Source organism: Chaetodon auriga, chromosome 12 (assembly GCF_051107435.1).
Source record: "Chaetodon auriga isolate fChaAug3 chromosome 12, fChaAug3.hap1, whole genome shotgun sequence".
NCBI lineage: Eukaryota > Metazoa > Chordata > Actinopteri > Chaetodontiformes > Chaetodontidae > Chaetodon > Chaetodon auriga.
In genome coordinates this window covers 1,449,739-1,475,114 of record NC_135085.1, presented here as the reverse complement: position 1 = coordinate 1,475,114, position 25,376 = coordinate 1,449,739, and the positions used below count along the sequence as shown (strand labels likewise).

Here is a 25,376-nt window from a genome sequence, read left to right as displayed (position 1 = left end):
CTGTCCAATCACAAAAAAGTTTGGTTATTTTTCCATAATCTGAAATGTTGTTGTGTTTTTGAAATGGCATTGTGTGACTCTCAGTGCCACCATAGTACATACACCTATCAAGAGATTAGTGGTGTGTTCAATCTGCTGGGTGCCAAATTTTTCCAGCTCCAGTCACCTCTCAAAGCAAAACAACAACCTTTGCCTATTCACCCACTTTATAAATTGTTTACTATATAGGGAAAAAACATTGGTCAGTTGTCCACATTCTATCAGTTTTTTCTGGCAGGGTTCACCTACCACTGGACAGGATATGGAGACTATGACCATGACTTCCCCGATCTAGACCCTGATTTCAATTAGGAGGATGTTTGGTCAAGAATAAAGAAGGTCACTCATAATCCTGATCACCAAGAGATAAATAAAACTGGTTGGTTATTTGCTAAAATGTAGACTAAAGGTGATCAGAAGCAGCTGATGCCATCTACACAATGTGACACATTCCCACTTCTTGTGTATTCAGGATGTTAAAAGAGTTCCTTGTTACTGATTTTGAGCATTGGCTGTTTGTTGTTACACTTCTTGGATGCTTTGTCATTGTTTTATATTGAAATCCTTTGCAAATTGATTGTTTTTAACTGCAGGATGAATATATCTTGAAAGTCAGTTCCCCCTGTCTTCCCTGTGTTGTATATTATGAGAAAACAAGTGCCATCAAGTTGTGTGCAAGGTGAAACAGAACCCATCTCTGTGTAACTGACTATTCAAGAGGTGAATCATCAAAGCCATATTAATTCTAGTTGCCTGTTTTAATTAATATTCCTCAGGTTTGTTTACAGAGCTGTGGATAACTGAAAGGTTAATAGACTGGCCATTATCCCCCACTGGTTCTGGATACTTCAACATCCTGATAAAATGTTCTCTGAGTTTGACGTAAATAATCATTTTTAAACCACAGAGATTACATAACAGGGTACTGACTGACTGAATATTCTGTGGACTGTGGCATTTCATTAAAACAAAAGGACAAATTAGCAAATGTAAACTCATGCATGAGCTCTCCTCTGGAAATGTAACCAGAGTAAAATGATGATCTCATGACAATTTTATAAAAATGTTTAGATGTATTAATTTTATTTGCTTAAAAAACAAGAGCTATCTATGAAAGAACTAATTAGACAAGGAGAGAATAAAACCTATATTTCTACTGATAATGTTCCGTGCTAAAGGGAAATTTCACCACATTTTATGTGGCTGACCAATCAGTGTTGAAGATAACAGTAGTCAGCTAAAGCAAAAAATCCCACAGCGCATGCTATATTGACTGGTAAAGCTGAATTAGACAGCACCACTATCATAAGATGTGTACAGAAAGGAAGGGAGACCTAGAGGCTATTTCAACTTGGATTTCTAGTCTGCACTTCTGAGTAACCAAGTGTAGTGCCACATGTGGCTCAAAAACAAAATCATGTTCTTCTTCCTTGTATTGCAAACTAGTTACATTTTCAACAGTGAAAACAGAATTCCAACATATGTGCAGCGGATGTTATGGATGAGGATACATTTTTATAAATGTGCATGCCAACCCAGAGAGAGCTGTACTATACTATTGTAGTACTGTATATTATAGGCTTTTGTGCCCAGTTTATGTAATGATGATATTGTTATAGAAAACATTGAAATGGAACAGCCTGAGCAATGCAAAACCACTGATATTCAAAAGATGTCATTCATTTCTTTCAAGCTATTTAATGTTTGTTTATTGGAACATTTGTATGGCAGTAGTAGAGCACAATGAAAATTGTCCTGTTTTCATTTATGCAGCACTCAAAGTCAAAAATGAAGTATATTGGAACTTGGGCAACTGAGGTAGAAACCCAAGCTACTGTAGATTTGTTTCGTGTCAGTATTTAGATGTATAGTTGACAAAAGAAGTTAAAGTTTATGTTGGAAACTGAGCAAAATCAAAACAAAACAAAACAGCATATGAAACATTTCAATGAATGTCATTATGAACCAGTTGCATGTGTGAAAGACAAAACTTCTATAATGTGCTTTAGTTTTATTAGCCTTTGTGAAATAAGTCACACAAAGCCAGACAACAATGTACAACCTTTGTACTTCTGTATTTTTACCTGCTGTTCTCTGCCAATTGATTAAAACTTGACTGTGATCATCAACAGACCTAAGATTATTCTTTCTTTCTTTCTTTCTTTCTTTCTTTCTTTTTGATATTTAATATTAGGTTGTGCCCCTCACACCATTGCACAACCTCTTATATCGTATATCTGATTTATACATTTAATTAAACAGCAATTATAGAATAGGCAAATACCAATTAAATACTAATTGCAGACACTAAATACCCAACACAACATAGAATGTACAACATTCTATTCTCCAGAATGAAACAAAAATCCAGCACAAACTACAAGTGACAGTTTTGGGAATCCTGGTAGGTGAACTGTTTAGACACATATCATGTATGCGACATTTGTTGCATGTTATATCCCATTCTCTCTGCCTGACTCTTGTCTGTAAAGCAACCATGACTGAAAAAATAATCACGATCATGTTAATTTTTTGCGTTTAACTGGTATGAAGTGTGATGATTAGCTATATTGCATTTGTTATTTCAGAAAGCAAAGAAAATGCTTAGATATTAGAGACGTAATAACATCTGTGTATAGCTTACAGCATTAATCCAATTTTGATTTGCCTTCATTTGACATCATTAACTTGGGTTGCTGATCTTTCCATTACGCTCCTGAGGATATATCTGGGAGCTGTAGATGCTGCCCAAAGGTGAACATTAGGCGAACATTTTGTTTGAAACAAAAACACAGTGACATAGCACCAGAGTTCATCATCAGTATGTGAAACTACGTAAACATATGGATAGTGTTGACTTTTTTGGAACACAAGACATTGTCTATATCGACAGTCTATAATGACGTAGACTGGAATGTCATATGCAGAGAGTTTCTTATATAGTAGAGAGACCAAGTTCTCAGTTTTAGTGGTCTCAATGCAAACGCAAGATTGGTGTCAGACAGGATTTTTGCCCATGGTACTCCTTTTAGTTAATTTGAACAGAATTTTTCAAGCTCAGTGGATTCACTAAATACTATCAGTAGCAAATTATTTTTACTGTGTCCTTACCTTATCAATATCCACTGTGTTGCTGATAAAAAAGAAAATAACTCTCTAGTAAACAAAGGCTGATCATAGGCATATATGTTATTCAACCAAATAACCTCCACAGATCAGCAGTTTTACCATACTTGACCACACATATAATTAGCATTGTTATGGTTAAGTGTTGTTACATTGCATATCAGGGCAGTGATTCCCAAAATAATTATAAGAAACAACTGCTAGAGAATACTCCTGTCACAGGTTCACCACTCATACTCTTCCATTGACTTCTTCCTCACCAACAATTCAATTATATCAAAAATCAAACATCCACCCCATTATTATTAGCAACCACGTCCCCATATTTATTTTATCTAAATGAAATGAAATTACAAATAAGAAAATTCAATTCATGATACAGTGCATAGACAATAAAACGTACACAATAACAATAAATTTGGCAACTTGGCAAATCAAATTCAATGATCAAGAAAAAACAAAAATTTCAATCATTAGGGACTCTCACATTCACCTGAAGAAATTGATAAAGTCTTACAAAGTTTTTAGAGAGGTCTTCACTCAACAGAAAATGACCCAAATCAAGGGGATACCATCTCATTTCCCAACAGTACTGACTTACTGACATACAACTTGTGAAGCCCAAACCAATGTACCTGACTCATCAATAACACAAGACAAACTTTCTACTGCTCACAATGTTATGGCTAATAATAAAGCACCTGGATCCGATGGCTTCCCTGTTGAGCTGTATAAACACTTCTGGTCCATTATAGCACTGCTTTTTCATGAAATTAAAATTGAACCAAGACATATTTAAGACTTCCAGAGGACATGAGCAGAGTATGCTACTCATGTTTTCTCTGTCTTTCTCTGTTTGGAGAAATGCGGCATTGATAAGATCTATTATACTCAACGTATATGTAACAGGTACCAGAAAGACCCAAGTGCAGTACCAGCTAACAGTAAAAGGGGACAAGCAAACAGAGGACCAAGACAACTGTGTACCGTACCAAGCTCTGATGGATTTGCTGTGATGAGATTGTTTCAAGGACAGAAGCCACTAAGAGTCTTCAGCCAGGGAAATAGAAATCTCAATTCAGAACTTAAGCTCTTTCAGACCCATAGGGTAAGAAGACCTGTCCACCAAAAGATCTGGTATCTTGCCTGGCGAAGGTAACCGGAACGGGATCAGACGAGGAGTTCGGGTCAGGTTCGGGATGAGGTCGAAGGCTGGAAAACACGCTGAAGAAGATCTCCTCAGACAGCTCCCTTTCCTCATATTCCTGAGTGTGCTGTTTGGGGGGGGGGGGTTGAGCCAAACTTTTTGACCCACATGGTATTGCAGGGCTGTGGAGCAACGGTGATTGCTGTGGGTCTCCACCACAAACTGCCGGTTGGGATCAGGCAGCTGCAGGATGGGGCGGCAGTGAAACGGGTCTTGAGAGTCTTGAATCCCTCCACCGAAATCCCACTAAAAGTTGGGGAACCCCAGGAACTGCTGGAGCTCCATGTGGGATGTGGGTCCAGGATGTGAGAGCTGCCACCTTCGTGGGGTCCATTTTGATCTTGCCAGGCGAAACTATCTATCCCAGGAAGGAGACTGATGGGGTGTGAAACTCACATTTCTCTGCAATCACGTAGAGGGAGTTCTTGAGGAGGCGTTGCAAGAGAAGATGAGTATATCGTCGAGATAAATGAAGACATAATGGTTGAGCATGTCCCTCGGGACAACATTAACCAGTGACTGGAACACAGAGGGGGCTTTACTAGGTATTCGCAGTGTCTTTCAACTCATCTCCCTCCCGGATCCACACAAGGTGGTAAGTGTTGTGTAGATCCAACTTGGTGAACATAGTGGCTTCCTGCAGCACCTGAAAGGCTAAAAAGATCAGGGGTAAAGGGTATCAATTCTTCACAGTGACCTCATTTAGGCCCTGGTAATCAATGCAAGGCTGTGGGATACTGTCTTTGTTCCCCACGAAGAACCCTGCCCTGGGGCGACGAGGAAGGCTGGATAATCCGTGCCACCAGGGATTCATCAATATATCTCTCCATTTCTCTCTTTCTGGAACTGAGAGTGAATACAGCCGACCCTTAGGGGGCACCGTCCCAGGAAGTTAGTCTGTGGTGCAGTCACTGGGATGGTGCAGCGGCAGGGCAGTGGCCTTAGTCTTGCTGATGGCTTCCTGGAGGTCGTGGTACTCAGGGGGAACACTGGAGAAGTTAGTGACTTCCTGTGGGGAGATGGCTCTCTGACGGTGACTGGCTTTCTTAAGATAGACCTGGTGACATCCTGCACTCCAATCGGGGAGTTCGGTGCAGAGAGGGAATCACAAGCTGGCATTCTCCACAGTCGAGCCCAGCAGGAAGTTGATTAACGGTGAATGCCATCCGGGTCTGCTTGGCCGCAAAGGTCTGAGGCTGGAGGGAGAAGTAAATTGAGCAGTTTGTCAGGAATGCCCCACACATCTCCGGATTGCTGTTGTAATATTCTGGGGGATTTATTTGTGCCTCATGTACTGTGGCGAGGCTTGTAGTGGTGGTGGCTCAAGGCGACGGGTCACTGGATGTGACAATATACTAATATGTGTTCTGAATAGTAAGACGGTACTCTTGTTGATGAGGCAACAATTTTTGCATTGATGCAAAAATTGACTGTGAAAAGGAATTACCATGAATCCAGGATAGCAAGCAATTTAAAAAAAGGAAGCGGTACTAACCGAAAGTGACTGAAAATCAGATCCAGATAATCTGTCAGGCCCTAGACTGTGTTCTGTCTTGTCACTTCCTGTTTTATTTTGTAGGGTTTTTCAGTTCCTGTTTTGTGTTTTCTTGTTAGGTGTCTTGACTCCCCTTGTGTGTGATTGTTCATTGGTTTCACCTGTGTCTCATTGTGTCCGCCCCTCTTATGTATATATACCTGCTTTCCCCAGTGTGTCTTTGTCACATTATCTGTGTTCCTTGTGAGTAGCTTTCTGGCGTTTTCCTCATGTTTGACTTCCTCGTGTTTCAACCTGTTTTTCCTCTTTGTTGCCTTTTTGCCCAGCATCTCTGTACCTTTGCCTGATACATGGTTTCTGTTTTTTGACTCTAGCCTGTGTTTTTTCTCTCCCGATCTGCCTAGCGATTTTGTACTGTTGCCTGTCCTGACTGCCTCCCATGTACCGACCTCGAACTGTTATTAAATCGCCTTTTTCCACCTGTGAGTCTCTGGTCTGCTCTGTGGGTCCCCAGTTTGTCTGTCTGACTCTGACATAACCAGGACACCAACTGTATATGTAAAGACATTTTTTTTATTACAACTAGCAACAAAGTCAAAGACAAATGATACAATGAAATAACTAACCATACAATGACAAGACAGTGAACAAATATTTCAATTCAGTTCAATTCAATTTTATTTGTATAGCACCAAATCACAACAAAAGTTGTCTCAGGACACTTTCCATATAGAGCTTGGACAGGCTGAGCTTTTTTATCAACAGAGAGGAAGCACTTGGCAAAACTTCCTTTTAACAGGCAGAAACCTCAGACAGAACCAGACTCTGGGTGGGCGGCCATCTGCCTCGACCGGTTGGGTGAGAGAGGGAGAGCAAGAGAGAGAGAGTGAGACAGACAGCGAGACAGACAGAAATGTAATCACAGTAACAATGACAGTGGATGTAATAACAGTAGGAGCAGTTGCAGTGGATGTCAGGCAGGGCCTTCAAATAAATGAAGGAGAAGCCAAAGTTGACAAGAAGATATGCAGTGTTGGATGAATTAATCAGATAAAACTGATAGTGGCCATCACGGGAGTAGCTGGTAAAAGTGACTGTGAATTCAGAATCACTTTTGGTTGTGAAAACCAATTGTAATCATGAACTTACCCTGCAAGCAGAAAGGCAAATGCTAGTTGTGTGACTGTAAAATAGTAGCCATTGAGTCTGTGCAGCGAGAAGAGTTGGCTAGGAGGAATTGCATGGGCTGGCTAGGAGTGCAAGTGACGCTTGAGCGAAGATACTTACACAAAAAGAGTAGAGTATGAAAACTTAAGTTAAAAATGCTCTTTGTCTAAGAGGAGAAGAAAGAAGGGGGGCTTTTGGTGTCAAAAGGAAACAGCCCTGCAGTGGCTGTGAGGTTGTGTTTCAGACACACATGTTGTGTTTCAGTTCCGTTTTGATTCTGTTCCAGCAGAAATATAGAATTATTTTTCCTTTTAATGCCATTTTGAGACATCCTCCATTGCTGTGTTCGGACCTCACCACATGGATGAACAAAAAGAGGTCTACGTGCAATGACTAAAGCCTGATAAAGAATACCAGACAAAGAACAAAGAAATGGCGCCAAACCCCCATCAGGCCTTGCAAATCACACCTGAGTGTGAAATCTGGCTTGAATCCAAATCCTCGTTTTCCACTGCATAAGACCCACATACACTCAGGAGAGTTCCTGTGACACAACCATGTCATCACCAAGAACAGAAGAATCAACAACACCTCCTCCACACTACTGTTCCATGTAATGCTAAATTGCTGTGAGGAGGTGTCCTGCTTCTAATCACACATTGAACTTTGATTAGCCCACGCAACTGCCCTTTAACTCACTGGACAAGTCACAGACTCAGTCAGAGACTTAGTATTCACTGAATACGTTTGGATCCTGGAAGAGATCAGATGTACAGTGGCTTGCAAAAGTATTCATACCCCTTGAACTTTTCCACAGTAATGACCACAAACATAGATATATTTGATTGGAATTTTATGTGAAAGACCAACACAAAGTGGCACACAATTGTGAAGTTCAAAGAAAATTCTACGTGATTTATTTATTTATTTTTACAAATAAAAAACTGAAAAGTGCGGTGTGCAAAAGTATTTAGCCCCCCATGAGTCAATACTTTGTGGAACCGCCTTTTGCTGCAATTACAGCTGCAGGTCTTTTGGGGTATGTCTCTACCAGCGTTTGACATCTAGACACTGAAATTTTTGCCCATTCTTCTATGCAAAACAGTTCAAGGTCAATCAGATTAAATGGAGAGCATTTGTGAACGGCAGTTTTCAGATCTTGCCACAGATTCTCGATTGGATTTTAGTCTGGATTTTGACTGGGCCATTCTAACACATGAATATGTGATGGGATATGGGAAAACCAGTCACATGTCGAAATTTTACCTTTTGGAGATTTTAATATCACCTAGAAGCTTATTTATTTATTTTATTATTTTCAAATCTGTTTTCATTATTTTTATATCTGATTTCCATCAAGTGTTATGATCACTCAAAGTCAGCTGATCAGTAGGATTCTTTGGAGCAGAATTTTGAGAAAAACAGGTTTAAAGACAAGGATTCTAAATCAGAACATGACCAGCTACCTCAAACTCTCTCCGTCTCTGAAGCTTTGACATCTCTCTCTGGCTATCTCGTAGCATCTGACTGAGGTGTCAAAGTAACGTTGTCACGAATTGTTAGCGACACTGTCAATAATAATTCACGACAACATCACAATTTGCAGGACGTGTGAAAAGTAATGGAATTGCGTGACTGTCCCGCACAAAGCGGGAAGAGCATGATGCTGCCACCACCATGTTTGACAGTGGGATGGTGTGTTCAGAGTGATGTGCAGTGTTAGTTTTCCGCCTTTGGCATTTAGGCCAAAAAGTTGAATTTTGGTCTCATCTGACCAGAGCACCTTCTTCCACATGTTTGCTGTGTCACACACATGGATTCTGGCAAACTGCAAACATGACTTCTTATGGTTTTCTTTTAACAATGGCTTTCTTCTTGCCCCTCTTCCATAAAGACCAGATTTGTGCAGTGCACACCCAATAGCTGTCCTGTGGACAGACTCCCCAACCTGAGCTGTGGATCTCTGCAGTTCATCCAGAGCCACCATGGGCCTCTTGGCTGCATCTCTGATCAGTGCTCTCCTTGTTCAGCCTGTAAGTTTAGGTGGACGGCCGTGTCTTGGTAGGTTTGCAGTTGTGCCATACTTTTTCCATTTCTGGATGATGGATTGAACAGTGCTTCATGAGATGTTCTTGGGAAATCTTTTTATAGCCTAACCCTGCTTTAAACTTCTCCACAACTTTATCCATGACATGTCTGGTGTGTTCCTTGGACTTCATGATGCTGTTTGCTCCCCAATATTCTCTTAACAAACCTGAGGCCATCACAGAACAGTTGTATTTGTACTGAGATTAGATTACACACAGATGGACTCTATTTAGTCATTAGGTCAACATTTGATCATTCAGAAATCATCAGGCAACTTCTGAAGGCAATTGGGTGCACTCAGAGAAAAGGGGGCTGAATATTTTTGTACACCGCACATTTCAGTTTTTATTTGTGGAAAAAAAAATTAAATCATGTAGAATTTTCTTTGTACTTCACAATTGTGTGCCACTTTGTGTTGATCTTTCACATAAATTTCAAACAAAATATATTTATGTTTGTGGCTGTAACATGAAAAAATGTGGAAAAGTTCAAGGGGTATGAATATTTTTGCAAGCCACTGTATATGTAACTGGTGATTTCACTTTGCCTGCAAAATAAAGACACAGATTACTTCTAGCCCTCGCTCTCTTTTAGTTAAGATGACTTTCCGCTGTTTCCTCCACTGCCTACGATAACCAGCATGCAGTTAGGCTGCTGATAAAATAATACAATTGCCCCATCATTGTCGGAGGTCAAAGACACTCTGCCGGACAGTCCACACAGACTACAAACACTGATTGCTACCTGGAGCAATCTCAAGTAAGAAGTGTTTGTCTTGGCAGACACAGGTTTATAATAGTTTGTCAATATAAGCTTCAGTGTTGAAGTGTCAATATAAGCTTTATTTTGTTGTTGTGAAGTTAACAGACTGCTGAGTATTGTTTATCGCTGCTTTGAAATAGTCAAATCATTGTGCTTGCTGCTTGTTATGTGCTTAACGTGTTACATTGGTTGTATGTCCTGCGATGTCAGGCTTTGTAAACCTGTTGTTGTGCCCTCACCACATAGATGAACAGAGGCATCTGATGTAAAGTCAGAAGCCTCAACAAAGGCCTACATGCAGATTTCAAAGCCTGAAAACAAACTCAGAACAAAGAAATACCACTAGAATCCTGTCATGCTTTGCAAATCACATGTAAGAGCCAGACTTGGCCTGAAGTTAAAATCCTGGCTTCCCATCGGGTGCGGGTGAGACCCACCGGGACTCCAGGAAACCCCCACAGCACAGCCATGACATTATGAGTTGAGTTGTAAATTAAAACACAAATGTAACAATTAAACAATTCGAAAATTAACAACTCATTAACACACCGGTAAATCTAATGAAGCAGTGTGTGCCACTAGATGCTACACACAGCACGCTACCTTAATCAGCTGGCTGCCAACACACTGCATCCACATTGTGTCAGCTGACTGCTAATACGCTACATCAAACATTGTGTCAACCATTCATTATGTGCTCACACACGCTACATCGGGCATTTAACAAACCATGCGCCGACATGTAAGGCACAAATAACAAATACACATTGATAACAAAAGTATGGTCAAGTTGCAAGTTGGTTTAGCAACTGGCTAACCATAAGTTTAGCTCACTCACCAATTCAAGCAGTGTTAATAGTTTCAACAGGACTTCAAGTATTCACAGCTTTCAACTGGCAACTTCCACCAACTCATGGACATCTGCAGTCGGCAACAAAGTGACTGTTAATCGTCACATTGAACATTAAATTGATTGCACGCCAACAAAAAAAACTCCTTACTAACCTGCAGCCGCTCCGCTCCGTGCATCAGCCCCCATTCATCTACCCACGAGGGTATCTACTTCCTGTAAATAACGGAGCGGTGCAGCTGATTGGCTGCGCGCTAGTCACGTGGTTTACAGCACGGTTTCGTCGGGTAAGGTAAGGTCTTATTTGCATTTGACAGAATATTTTACTGTTTATTATTCTGAACCCTGGGTTACAAAAACAAAGTCTTTAATAATAGGATCTAGGTATCAGTCAAAAGCTGAATCACTATTGAAATTAAATGTAAACAATATACAGGTTGACCAAGTATGAGAGACAAAACTTCTGGGTGTAATCTTGGATCATAAACTATTGTGGCGAGGAGGGGGAAAAGAGGATAGATGCAACTCCTAATATTACTAGAGAGCTCGAAAAGGGGAAAATAAAACAAATTAATAAGGTTGCACACACCAAAACAACAAAACCACAATTAGTGGGCAGGTTACAGACTAAACAATATATCAAATTGTCACAATCTCGGTCTCTCACTCCCTCTGCTCCACTCTACCTGCCAGCCACGCCCACCTCATCAGCTCTAAGGTGTTCGGACCCGTTTCCTCGGGTCCTGATGCTACAGGGGGACTCATGAGCCAGAGGCAGGGGGATCGGACTGTTGTTGACTATGCCATAGACTTCAGAACCCGGGCTCATCTCAGTGACTGGAACAGTGCTGCCCAGTGTGACGCTTTCCTCAACGGACTAGCTCCTTACATTAAGGATGAGCTAGTCTCGTTTGACCTCCCCAATTCCCTGGATGGACTCATTGAGTTGACCACGAGGCTGGACGGGCGTATACAGGTGAGGAGGAGGGAGCAACGGCAAGAGGCAGCAGACCATCGTTCTTTCGTCCGCCAGCGTGGGTATCCTGTTGCCCCCGTCCTTCCCTCGGAACCTGCTCATGGGGGGGCGGAGCCTATGCAGGTGTGACGCACCAGCCTAACGCCTGAGGAACGAGAGCGACGACGCCGAGGGAATCTCTGCCTCTATTGTGGCCAGGCCGGTCACTTCGTCTCCTGGTGTCCAGTAAAAGGGAGGGCTCAGCAGTAAAGACGGACATCCTGCAGAGCCAGTCCCAGAACTCTGTCCCCAACTCACGACCACTGTTCCATGTTCAGCTCCTGCTGGCAGGGGGATCCCATACCCTCGCCACCTTCATTGACTCTGGGGCAGATGTCAGCCTGATCGACGAGGAACTCGCCCATCAGCTGGAGATTGGGCAGGACCCTCTTCCTCGTCCTGTGCCGGCCAGCGCCTTGGATGGTCATCTTCTGGGGACCGTCACCCATCAAACCACACCCGTCAGCATGCTCCTGTCTGGCATTCACCAAGAAACCATCCGCTTCCATATCCTGAGGTCTCCCAACCTACTGCTGATCCTCGGCTACCCCTGGCTCCGCCGCCATAACCCCCATATTGATTGGTCTACGGGGTCCATCTTGGGATGGAGCCCCTCGTGTCGCCAGGTCTGCCTCAGACAGGCAGTGGCTCCCACTCCGCCTGCCAGTCCCTGTGCTACCCCAGACCTCTCCATGGTACCCCCTGACTACCACGATTTCTGGGAGGTGTTCAGTAAGGCGAGGGCCACCTCTCTGCCCCCCCATTGGCCCTACGACTGCGCCATCGACCTCCTGCCCGGCTCCACACCTCCCAAGGGTCGTCTCTACTCCCTGTCTGCACCTGAGAGGGAGGCCATGGAGACCTACATCAGCGACGCCTTGGCTGCTGGGATCATCCGACCCTCTTCGTCTCCTGCTGGTGCGGGGTTCTTCTTCGTCGACAAGAAGGACGGTTCCCTGAGGCCCTGCATCGACTACAGAGGTGTGAATGAAATCACGGTGAAGAACCGTTATCCTCTCCCCCTCATCGCCTCAGCTTTCGAACTGCTCCAAGGGGCCACCATCTACATCAAGCTGGACCTCCGCTACGCCTATCATCTGGTACGCATTCACGAGGGGGATGAGTGGAAGACGGCCTTTAACACCCCCACAGGACACTATGAGTACTTGGTGATGCCGTTTGGACTCACCAACGCTCCAGCTGTTTTCCAGGCCCTCATCAATGACGTTCTAAGGGACATGCTCAACAAGTATGTGTTCATCTACCTGGATGACATCCTGATCTTCTCCCGGTCCAAGCAAGAGCACATACATCACGTCCAGACTGTTCTGCAACGCTTGCTGGAGAACTCCCTGTTCGTCAACGCAGAGAAATGCGAGTTCCACGCCTCCTCTGTCTCTTTCCTGGGGTACATCATCGGCCAGAACCGCATGGAGATGGACCCTGCCAAAGTCTCAGCTGTCACCTCCTGGCCAGTCCCCGACTCCCGCAAGCAGCTGCAACGTTTCCTGGGGTTCGCCAATTTTTACAGAAGGTTCATCCGGGGCTACAGCACGATGGCTGCTCCCCTCTCTGCTCTCACCTCCTCTAAGGTTCACTTCCGATGGACCCCAGCCACCGAGGAGGCGTTCCAGCACCTTAAGGGGCGGTTCAGCTCGGCCCCCATTCTCCTGATCCCTGACCCCGAGAGACAGTTTGTGGTGGAGGTGGACGCTTCTGATGTGGGGGTGGGAGCCGTCCTCTCTCAACATTCTGTGGAGGATCAAAAACTGCATCCCTGCGCCTTCTTCTCCAGGCGTCTGTCCCCGGCAGAGAGGAACTATGACATCGGTAACCGTGAACTGTTGGCAGTGAAGCTGGCGTTGGAGGAATGGTGCCATTGGTTGGAAGGAACCAAGACCCCCTTCCTCGTATGGACCGACCACAAGAACCTGGAGTACATCCGCTCTGCTAAGAGATTGAACTCTCGCCAGGCCAGGTGGGCCCTGTTCTTTGCCAGGTTCAACTTCACCCTCTCCTACCGACCAGGCTCCCGCAACATCAAGCCTGACGCCCTGTCCCGACAGTACATGGTCGGGGAGGAGAACCCCTCCCGTCCGGACAACATCCTTCCCACTTCCCGCCTGTTGGCCGCCCTTACCTGGGAGGTGGAGGAGTGGGTGAAGGCTGCCTTGGAGGATCAGCCGAGGCCCAGCTCTTGTCCCCAAGACCGCCTGTTCGTCTCTCAGGAGTTGAGGTCTGAGGTCCTGCAGTGGGCCCACGGCTCCCGACTCACCTGTCACCCGGGGATTCAGCGAACCAAGGAGGTTCTGCAACGACGGTTCTGGTGGGCCACACTGGACGAGGACACCAGAGACTTTGTAAATGCCTGCCCAGTCTGTAACCAGAACAAGGCCCCATGACGGGCCCCTGCCGGTCACTTGCAACCTCTGCCTGTGCCTCATCGACCCTGGTCCCACATCTCGCTGGACTTCATCACCGGGCTGCCAAGGTCAGGAGTTTATACTGCCATTCTGACAGTAGTAGACCGGTTTAGCAAGATGGCTCACTTTGTGCCCCTGCCCAAGCTCCCATCGGCCAAGGAGACTGCTGAGCTGGTCTTGCAGCACGTGTTCCCGCTCCACGGCCTTCCGTCTGATGTGGTCTCAGATCGAGGCCCCCAGTTCACCTCAGCATTCTGGAGGGAGTTCTGTCGTCTTTTGGGGGCCTCCACCAGCCTGTCCTATGGGTTTCATCCACAGTCCAATGGTCAGTCCGAGAGGATGAATCAGGAGTTGGAGACGGCACTCCGCTGCATGGCCTCCAAGCACCCTGCCACCTGGTCTAAGCAACTGCTGTGGGTTGAATACGCCCACAATACCCTCACCAGCTCCGCCACTGGGCTCTCTCCCTTCCAGTGTGCCTACGGCTTTCAACCTCCCCTGTTCCCAGCCCAGGAGAGGGAGACCGCCTGCCCATCTGTGGAAGCCTTCATCCGTCGCTGCCGCCGAATCTGGACACAGGCCAGGTCCGCATTCCTTCGGACCGCAGATCGGTATTCGACAGCTGCCAACCGTCGCTGCTCTCAGGCTCCCCCTTACCAGGTGGGCCAGAAGGTGTGGCTGTCAACACGGGACCTTCCGCTGAGGGTGGCGTCGAAGAAGTTGGCTCCCAAGTTCATCGGACCATTCCCCATCGAGAAGGTCATCAACCCTGTGGCTGTTCGGCTCAAGTTGCCCCGTACCATGCGGATCCATCCCACCTTTCACGTCTCAAGGGTCAAGCCCTTCCGGGAGAGTCCTCTGCTGCCTGCCTCTCAGCCACCCCCACCTCCTCGCATCATTGATGGGGCGCCTGCTTATATGGTACACCGCCTGCTGCGCTCTCGTTGTCGTGGAAGAGGTCTGCAATACCTCGTTGACTGGGAGGGGTACGGTCCGGAGGAGCGGACATGGGTCCCGGCCCGTCAGATCCTGGATGCACGGCTCATTCGGGAGTTCCATCGCCAACACCCTGACCAGCCCTCCAACATCGCCTCGGCACGAGGGGGGCCCAACACCAACCCTCAGTCCCCTCCTGCATCTGGGACATCTGGGTCTGAGGAAGGGGACGGGGGGTCAGCCTCAGAAGAGGACGGTTTGCTCTGGGAGCGCGAGGCTGGGACGGAAGCCTCCGAAGAATTTCAGCCCTCCTCCAGGCCCCCTCCACCCACCCGGCTCCACTAGCACTGGTTGGGACGTCAGGGGCCGTCCCTTGAGGGGGGGGTTCTGTCACAATCTCGGTCTCTCACTCCCTCTGCTCCACTCTACCTGCCAGCCGCGCCCACCTCATCAGTTCTACTCTGCTCACCTGCCGACACAGCTGCAGCTCATCATCATCAGCCCTGCATATAGCCTCTCCAGCACTCTCACTCCTTGCCAGATCGTTCTTTTGCAGTATGCGAGACTTTCCAGCGTTTTCCAGCCTGATCACCTGTTGCCGACTTTGCCTGTCCCCGACCTGCTCTCCTCGTCTGCCTCCCGGTAAACTTACCTGCCTTCCGTCCCTGACCTCGTGCTCTGCCTCAGCGTTTCTGGTGGCTGACTGCTCTGCTGGAAACGAATCATCCGCCTGGCTTCGGCTTTCCTCTTGCCTGCTCCCCATCGGTACTTCTGCTCCTGTGGACTGCTCATCTGGCTTCGACCCCCCCGCCTGTCTCCGACTACTCCTCTGCCCGCTCTTCGCCGGCACCGCTGCTCCATCAGCTGTTTCTTCAGGCTCCGGAGCTCCCTCCTCGTCATCAGCGGCTGAAGCAAATTACTCCGCTGCCCACCGGCACCGCTGCGCGATCAGTTGTTTCTTCGGCTGCTGAGCTTCCTCCTCGTCATCAGCGGCTGAAGCAAGTTACTCCGCTGCCCACCGGCACCGCTGCGCGATCAGTTGTTTCTTCGGCTGCTGAGCTTCCTCCTCGTCATCAGCGGCTGAAGCAAGTTACTCCGCTCCCCGCCGGCACCGCTGCGCGATCAGCTGTTTCTTCGGCTGCGGAGCTTCCTCCATCAGCGGCTTTGGTAAGCCACTTCTCTTTCCCTCGCTTGAGCCCAAGAGACATTCTGAGAACGCTCAGCCCGGAGAACGAACTTTATTCCAAGTCACTTACTCTGATCCATACCTTGCTTCCTGTGGTAATAAATAAAGGTCATTACAAACTATACCTGCTCTCCGTTGTACTGCATTTGGGTCCAAAACACGCCCGTTTCATCAAATAATGACTGCCCGGTATAACCAAAGAAAATAAAAAGATAAAGAAAACAAAACTAAACTCAATTACTTCAATTACAGAAAGCAACTCGGAATTAACAAACTAGAATTACATAAATAAAAACAAAAAGATAAACGCCAGCACATTACTCAAAGATAATAATAATAATAAAATAAAATGGCACACACACACATCCAACCACTCATTCAACATAAAAGGGGGTCAGTCCCCGGTAAAAAATAAAAATTATCGCACCCGGTCCTGGCGTGCTGCCGAACAATCGTGCACAGAGGAAGTGGCGGCCAATCCCCTGATGGCCACAGGACCCCATAACGGCAAGCAGCAGCAGCGAATACGCATCACAAACGCGGTGCAAACAAAGCACCAGCAGTCCAGTGAGGTGGTTACAATAGCACCGAATTCAAAAAGACACTGTTAGCATCTACTAAGAATGCTGGAATTGGTACAGTAGCATGTTACACGTACATACCTTGTTAGCAGCAACAGACACTCACACACTCACAAGAGAGGGGGAGGGGGCGAAAGGACTCCAGGCAGCCGCCAGCATTTACCTGTGACCACATAAGAGTTAGCCACCTAGTAGCACCAACCACAATGCAGGGAGAGATGACACTTACCACCACCAGATAATCACGGTGCACACAGGGAGCACGGAGCAGCACACCAACAGTTGGCCTACAGCACAACACAAATGCGTCAAGCATGATAACTGGACCAAATGACCAGCGTGGTGAGGCAGCGTATGGCCATACCTGTTGGGCACACAACCTCTGACCCGGAAGTGACACAGGTGATGATAGGAGCGCAGAGGAAGAGACGGTTCAATCAATCAATCAAACTTTATTTATATAGCACCTTTCATACATGAAAATGCAACACAAGGTGCTTGACAAAAGATAAAACATAAAACAGTGGTATAATTGAAAGAAGAACACACCCATAGACCTACAAAACCACCACACACCATGCACACACACACACGCCCATACACACACACACACACACACACACACACACCAATGAAACTGTCAGTGTAATAACATGGCAGGGCACAGAGGAATCATGAGAGGAAAAAAAAAAAAAAAACACCTATGGGGAGCTCGTCCACACTGTAAGGGATCACAGCCCATGGCCACAGGGAGCGCCGCCGCAACAGAGACCCCCGACCCAGATAGACCGAGGTGGACTCCACACATAGTGCCAGGCTGGACCAGAGGTGGCTGAATGCCGCCTCCCCGTGGGTTTTGGTCCGAATCCTTGGAACAATTAAAGGCCGGTGCCAGAGGACCTCAGGAGCCGTGAGGGCTGATATGATAAAAGCAGGTCAGATAAATAAGATGGCCCAAGACCGTTAAGACACTTATAAACTAATAAAAGCACCTTAAAATCGATCCTGAAACACACGGGGAGCCAATGCAGCGATTCTAAAACCGGTGTAATGTGATCCTGCCCTCTGGTCCTCGTCAGCACACGTGCGGCTGAGTTCTGGAGTAATTGTAAGCTATAGATAGTCTTTTTGGGAAGACCAGAGAGCAGGGCATTACAATAATCTAGACAGCAAGAGATAAAAGCATGCATCGGTACCTCCGTGTTAGCCTGAGAGAGAAACGGACGGACTCTGGCTATATTTTTAAGATGGTAAAAACCTATCTTTGTTACATTTTTAATATGAGGAATAAAACTAAGCTCAGAGTCAAAAATGATGCCCAGGTTCTTAACAGATTGTGAGGGTGTAAGACCTTGTAGTTTTGGTAAAAGTGTCTCTCTCTTGCTTTCAGGACCAATAACTAAAACCTCTGTTTTATCCTGGTTGAGCTGTAGGAAGTTCTCTGCCATCCATGACTTGATGTCTAAAATACAGTTTAAAAGGGTATCAATAGGCCCTGTGTCATCAGGAGACACGGCAATGTAAAGCTGTGTATCGTCAGCGAAGCTATGAAAGCTGATGCTGTGTCTCTTGATGACATCCCCAAGGGGAAGCATATAAAGATTAAAAAGTGCTGGACCTAAAATTGACCCTTGGGGCACCCCACACTTCATTTCACGGGCTCCGGAGGAACATGTATCCAAACTTACATAGAAACAGCGGTCTGTGAGATAAGAGTAAAACCAATTAAAAACAGTACCAGAGAGGCCCACCAGGTATCTGAGTCTGTTTAATATAATGTGGTGATCCACTGTATCAAAGGCAGTGCTTAGATCCAGTAGCACCAGGACTGTGAGTTTTTGTGAGTCCGCGTGACACCTGATATCGTTTAAAATCTTTGAAAGGGCTGTCTCGGTACTGTGGTTCACTCTAAAACCAGACTGATATTTCTCTAAAATGTTAAACGTTAGTATTTAAGAAATAATTTAGTTGGTTAAAAACCAGCTTTTCTAAAATCTTACTTAAAAAGGGTAAGTTGGATACAGGTCTGTAGTTATTAAGAATGCTGGGGTCTAAATTTCTCTTCTTCAGAAAGGGCTTCGCCACTGCCGTTTTGAAGGCAGCAGGGAAGACATCTGTCTGAAGAGAGCAATTCACTATATTTAAAATCTGCTCCTCGAAGAATCCATAAAATGTCTTTAAAAAATGATGTGGGAATTGGATCTAAAAGGCAGGTTGTTGGGTTTACCTGGGAGAAAACTCGACCAAGTGTCCTCGCATCGACCAGGGCAAAACTCTCCAGTGTTTCCTCGGATAAAATCGACTGTCCAGGTGTGTTAAAAGTTACGTTCTGATGTGATACAAGACTGGATCTGGTGTTGTCGATTTTACTTCTGAAGTGGTCTGCAAAGTCCTCGCAGAGGGCGTCTGTTAGTGTCTCTGGGGATTTTTTTAAAATTGGTGTTAGTTAAAAGATCGAAGGTGGAGAAAAGTAATTTTGTTTTTTTTTCGTTATCTGAGATGAGATTTGAGAAATGGGATATTCTTGCCTGTTTGACTGTTTTATTGTACAATTTGAGTTGTTCACGGAATATTTCGTAGTGGACTGTGAGTTTGTTTTTTCTCCACCTTCTCTCTGCAATCCTGCATAGTCTTTTTGATTTTTTAATTTCATCTTTGTTTCTCCACGGGGGTAAAGGTTTTGTTTTTACTGTCTTTGTTAAAAGTGGAGCCACAGAGTCTAAGGTTACTCGCAATATCCTGTTAAAATTGTCAACAATAAAATCACAGGGTGCAGGTAAAACTTCTGCAGGAGTGCTCTGTAAAATCTCGATAAAATTTGCAGCCACCTCAGAAGTTAGGTGACGTTTCCTCACTGTTCACACCGGGACATCATGATGGTTAAAACTGGGGATGTTAAAATACACACAATAATGGTCGGACACAGCCAGGTCGACAGAGCCAACAGAGGACACACTAGTGGAGAGGCCGTAGGTTATGACCAGGTCCAGGGTGTGTCCTCTGTTGTGAGTTGGCTGTGAGACGTGCTGGTTAAAATCCATGCAATTTAAAATGTTCAAGAATTCTCTGGACAGTGAGTCCGAGGTGTTATCCACGTGCAGGTTAAAATCGCCAGTTATTAAAATTCTGTTATAAGAGGTGTGTATGATTGATAAGAGCTCTGAAAATTGGCTGATAAAAGCAGTGGAATGATGGGGTGTTCATTCCTTTGGTTTGGTGGTCATTCATTTGGTGGACTACCGCTTTTATACCGCCGCACCTTAATGCGTGACGGAAACTATGGTAACCAAAATGCTCATCCTGCTACACTATCATGGTCTAAACAAATTGATCACATTGTGAGCAAGATGGGTATGGGTGTGTCAGTGGTAAGGAGAGTATTAAAAGTTATACCACCAGATGTCATTAAACATGTTCTGAATGCTTTAGTTCTGTCACAGCTTGATTACTGTTTTATGATTTGGTCTAGTGCAACAGTGAAAGAGTTAAAAAAAATTACAAAGAGCTCAAAATAAAGCAGCACGGTGTGCTTTACAGTGTTCTTACAGAACTAATGTATTAGACATGCATGACAGTCTGGTTTGGCTAACTATCAGTCAGAGATCCACCTATGTTTTGTTAAATTTGTCAGAAATCTACTGTTGACACGATCACCAAAGATATTATATGAAAGGTTATTCACTCAGTGTGCTCAACACAGTTATCAAACACTATATGTAACAGAACAAAGGTTCATTCTACCAAAGGCAAAGACAGGTATGATGCAGAAAACAGTCATGTACAGAGCCATGGTTAGGTGGAATTCATTGCAACTGCATATTGTTCAAGAGGAGAATAACGGTTCAAGCTTTTGTTAAAACAGTATCTGCAACTATTTAAGGAAGCATAGATGAGGAAAATGGTGTAAGTAACAAAATGGAAACTTGGTGAAAGCAGTGAATGTGAAATTAGTGCCCTTTTTCTTTTTCTTGGAATTTAATGTGTGAAGGCACAGGATGATAAATACGTACATTAAGAAGGTCCTTCTGATTATGATTTATGTTTATTGAATTTATTATGTATGGACATATGATGAAATGAGAAGGTACTATGATTTCTGGAGGAATTGTGATTGATTTTGTAACTCTGTGTTTGATTTAATGTGTGTTGTAATGGATGACCATTTGTTTCTCTACCTTATTATTTAATTGTAAATTTATGAGTGGAGCTGTTATGTTTGTTGTGTTTATATGGTTGTAGTGTGTATGATTATATCTGTGTGGACCCCAGGAAGAATAGCCAATGCTTATGCTGGTGCTAATGGGGATCCAAATAAAAGACAAAGACAAAGGTAAACTCTTTTCTTTGGTCTATTTAACTTCTCCCTCTCTTACCACCCAGGCTCTAAGAATGTCAACTCAATTCACAATTGTTTGACCCTGATGCCCCTCCCAGGACTACATCCACTATTCTGCCTCCCTGTTGTTGGAGTGATCATGTAGGATTGAGAGAAGGATGGAGTTCAGCAGGGAATGGAATGGAGGCTCCTGAACCTCCTACAAGATGCAAGGGGGGCTGGTCCCGGGTCACCAGCTTCTTGCTCATGGACAAATCCACGTACTTATAGGAGAGCGGCGGGCTCGGGAGTGAGGGAGCCCTGCCATTGTTTCCGCTCAGAGCCCCCTTCCGCCTGCGGACGACCACTTCAGTCCAGAGGGTGCCCTTGTTTGAAGTGGAGCAGGCGGGTCGTTGACAGGAGGAGGACGGTTCCCAGAGAACTGTGTGCCCGAGTGCAAAGATGGTGTTTAGTGGTGCGGGCTCACTGATCCGTGATGTCTCCAGCCAGTTGGTCAGCATCGGGAAACGAGACCTGATGGTGGTCAGCAAGCAATCCTTACTCTGCAGCTCGTTCAACATCCGTTTTTTTGTCCTCGAGAAGGTCGGCGAACTTTTTGTATGCCTTGTCTACCAGTTCTTCAACCTGTCCAGGTGAGTCGGCGGCATCCAGTGTGGGCATGGTGGCTCACTGGCTATGCTAATGCTAGCAGATGCTAGCTGCAAACACTGGATTTGGACAGGCTAGTGTGTCTCTATTCCGAGCGTCAGAGTATGTCGGCGCATGATGATGACGTCTAGACAGCTAAAAGTTAACAAGGATTTGGGGAGCCAGGTTAACTTTTTTTCAGTCTCCTTAGGAAGTAGAGCCGCTGTTGAGCCTTCTTAAGGGCGGAGGAGTTGAGGGTCCAGGAGAGGTCCTCAGAGATGTGGATGCCCCAGAAACTTGTTGTTTATGGATTGCAGCATACAGTTCATTGCTAGTTTAGCATTAGCATCCAGGGGATTATTAACTGTAGTTATCACCGTGAATGTAAACTCTCTAGGCAGATAAAAGAGCCTGTACTTGATCATCAGATATTCCAGATGAGCAAAACAGTGGCTCCCGACGATAACCGAGCCTGTACACCAAGTTTTGTTAATGTAGATACACAGTCCTCTGCCCCTGGTCTTACCAGGGTGCTCTGCCGTTCTGTACGCTCACACACTAAAAATGTAGTTCAACTTCTTAACTTGTTCTGTGTCATTCACCTCTGTATTTCAAAATTTTTGAAATGGCTTTACCTCCTGGGAGCTACATTATGAAACAAGATTGAGATAGCCCATCAAAACCTAAACCCCCAGTCAGAGATAATAGGAGTTACAATGGTGGTTATCAACTTTCTTTGTTTACCCAGGTATTCTTCATCAGGCTCTGCGCTCACTTGTCAGAAAGAAATTCTTAATAATACACACGTACTGATCTGTATAGTTTAGGCCTTCTTGTGTAATTTGTATTAATAGTTAACACAAACAAAATTAGGTATACCTTAAACATCTACTGAAGCTGAGTAAACCAGTGCTTGTAAACACGTCACTCACAGACAAATAGATCATTTTCTCTTTTTCTTCAATGGTAAATAGTTGGCAAAGACACAAATTAGGTCACACATTGCCATCAACTTAAAAATATTATGTCATCTATATATATATGAAAATAATATACAAGAAAACAATACAATAATTAAATAAATAAGGGAACCTGAACAATAATGAAGAACTTAATACATTTGTGGTGATTCCTTGATTCCTTTATTTCACACCTTTTCTGTCCTGTCTGCCTGTCCCTGGCCAAGGCACCTGTCATAACAGGGTTTTGTCCTCACGCCCCGCCCCTGGTTCCTGGCTGCAGCATTTGCTCACAATTCCCGCATTTGCACCATGGTACCCCAAGCAGCCCAGCAGCTCGTGGAGCACCATTCATCAGGACATACTACAACACTAGTTCTGGTTCCATGGAAAAAGTTATCTTCTAACCTCCTTGTATTCCTCAAGGGTCAATGACTAGAGAAGTTCACGAGAAAGCAACATCATGTAATGTGTTGTCACTAGTTAGATTGCCAAAGTTTGAAAAATAACTAGCTTCTATCCCTAAGGAACTACATTTGCATGAAGATAAGTTAATACCTTATTAATCTCCCATAGGGGAAATTAGTGTGTTGCAGGCAGCACCAATAGTATCAGGAATATAAAAGGAGACATAGAAGGGAATTAAATACAAACTAGAAAATGAAAAATCAACAACATATATATATACATATATATATATATATAATCCTCTTGTTGCTCCGCCTGGGGCGGTATTGTGCCTCCTTCAAGCTTGGGTCCTCTACCAGAAGCCTGGGGGCTTGAGGGTTCTGCACAGGATCTTGGCTGTTCCCTGGAGTGTGCTCTTCTGGATGGAGATCTCAGATGTTCTTCCTGGTATCTGCTGGAGCCATTCTCCCAGCTTGGGGGTTACCACTCCAAGTGCCCCGGTCACTACCTGGGACCACCTATGCCTTTATGCCCCACATCTTCCAACTCCTCCTTGAGACCCTGGTATTTCTCCAGCTTCTCATGCTCATTTCTTACTGATGTTACTGTCACTTGGGATTCCTACATCCACCACTGTGACTGTCTTCTGTTCTTTGCCTACCACCACTATGTCTGGTTGGTTCGCCATCACCAGTTTGTATGTCTGGAACTGGAAGTGCCACAGGATCTTGGCTCGGTCGTTCTGGATGACCTTTGGAGGCATCTTCCACCTTGATCCTGGGACCTCCAGCCCATACTTGGCACAGATGTTTCTGTGTACGATGCAAGCCACCTGGTTATGGCGCTCCATGTATGCCTTCCCTGCCAGTATCTTACATGATCAGTGCCTCTGTGCTGTCTTTCAGTCCAGCCTTTTCCAGCCACTGGTATGTTTTTGCTATGTCAGCCACTTCCTCAAGCTGTCGATGGTTCATGCCATGCAGGGGCTTGTCTGTCCATGCCAACCCTTCTGGCTCCTCCTTACTGGACTTCTGCTGCCTGAGGCATTCACTCAGCAGGTCGTCATTGTGGGTCATCTCCTGATGTACTCCCAGAGGCTTGCTGTTTCCTCCTGGATAGTGGCTCTGATGCTCACTAGTCCGCGGTCTCCTGTCTTCCGCTCAGTGTATAGCCCCATGACGCTGGACTTAGGGTGAAACCCTCCATGCATCGTAAGGAGCTTCCTTGTCTTGATATCAGTGGCTTCCATTTCTTCCAGTGGCCAGGATATTATACCAGCAGGGTATGTGAGCGTAGGTGTTTATTGCCTGGATCTTGTTCTTGCCATTCAGCTGACTCTTCAGGACCTGCCTCACCCTCTGAAGGTATTTGGCTGTGGCTGTTCTCCGTGTTGCCTCCTCATGATTGCCATTTGCCTGTTGGATCCCTAGGTATTTGTAGCTGTCCTGAACATCTGCTATGTTGTCTTCAGGTAGTTCAACCCCTTCAGTGGCGATCATCTTCCCTCTTCTGCACACCATCCGTCCACACTTATCCAGTCTGAATGACATCCTGATGTCATTGCTGTACATCCTGGTGAGGTGAGTGAGGGAGTTAATGTCACGCTCACACTTGGCATACAGCTTGATGTCATCCATGTAGAGGAGGTGGCTTATTGTAGTCCCACTTCGGAATCGGTATCCAAAGCCACTCTTGGTGATGATCTAGCTGAGGGGGTTTAGGCCTATGCAGAACAGCAGGGGGGACAGTGCATCTCCTTGGTATATACCACATTTGATGCTTACTTCTGCAATTGACTGTGAGTTGGCTTCCAGAGTTGTCTTCCACAACCCCATTGAGTTCTTGATGAAGGCTCTAAGTGTCCTTTGGATCATATACAGTTCTAGGCACTCCAGTATCCATGTATGTGGCATCGAGTCATAGACCTTATTGTAGTCAATCCAGGCTGTGCACAGGTTGGTACTTCTGGTCTTACAGTCCTGGGTGACTGCCCTGTCAACCAGTAGTTGGTGTTTGGCTCCTCTGGTGTTGTTGCCAATTCCTTTCTGTGCTTTACTCACATACAGATTCATGTGCCTGCTCATCTTAGCTGCTATGATGCCTGACAGAAGTTTCCATGTTGTACACAGGCAGGTTATAGGCCAGTAGTTGGATGGTGCTGGGCGCTTCTG

At 45.4% G+C, this 25,376-nt stretch overlaps 1 pseudogene; it reads right to left on the bottom strand.

Moving 5' to 3' along the window:
• Positions 1–5,264: 5,264 nt before the first annotated feature.
• On the bottom strand, positions 5,265–10,352 carry LOC143329196 (uncharacterized; annotated as a pseudogene).
• Between the last annotated feature and the right edge of the window lie 15,024 nt (positions 10,353–25,376).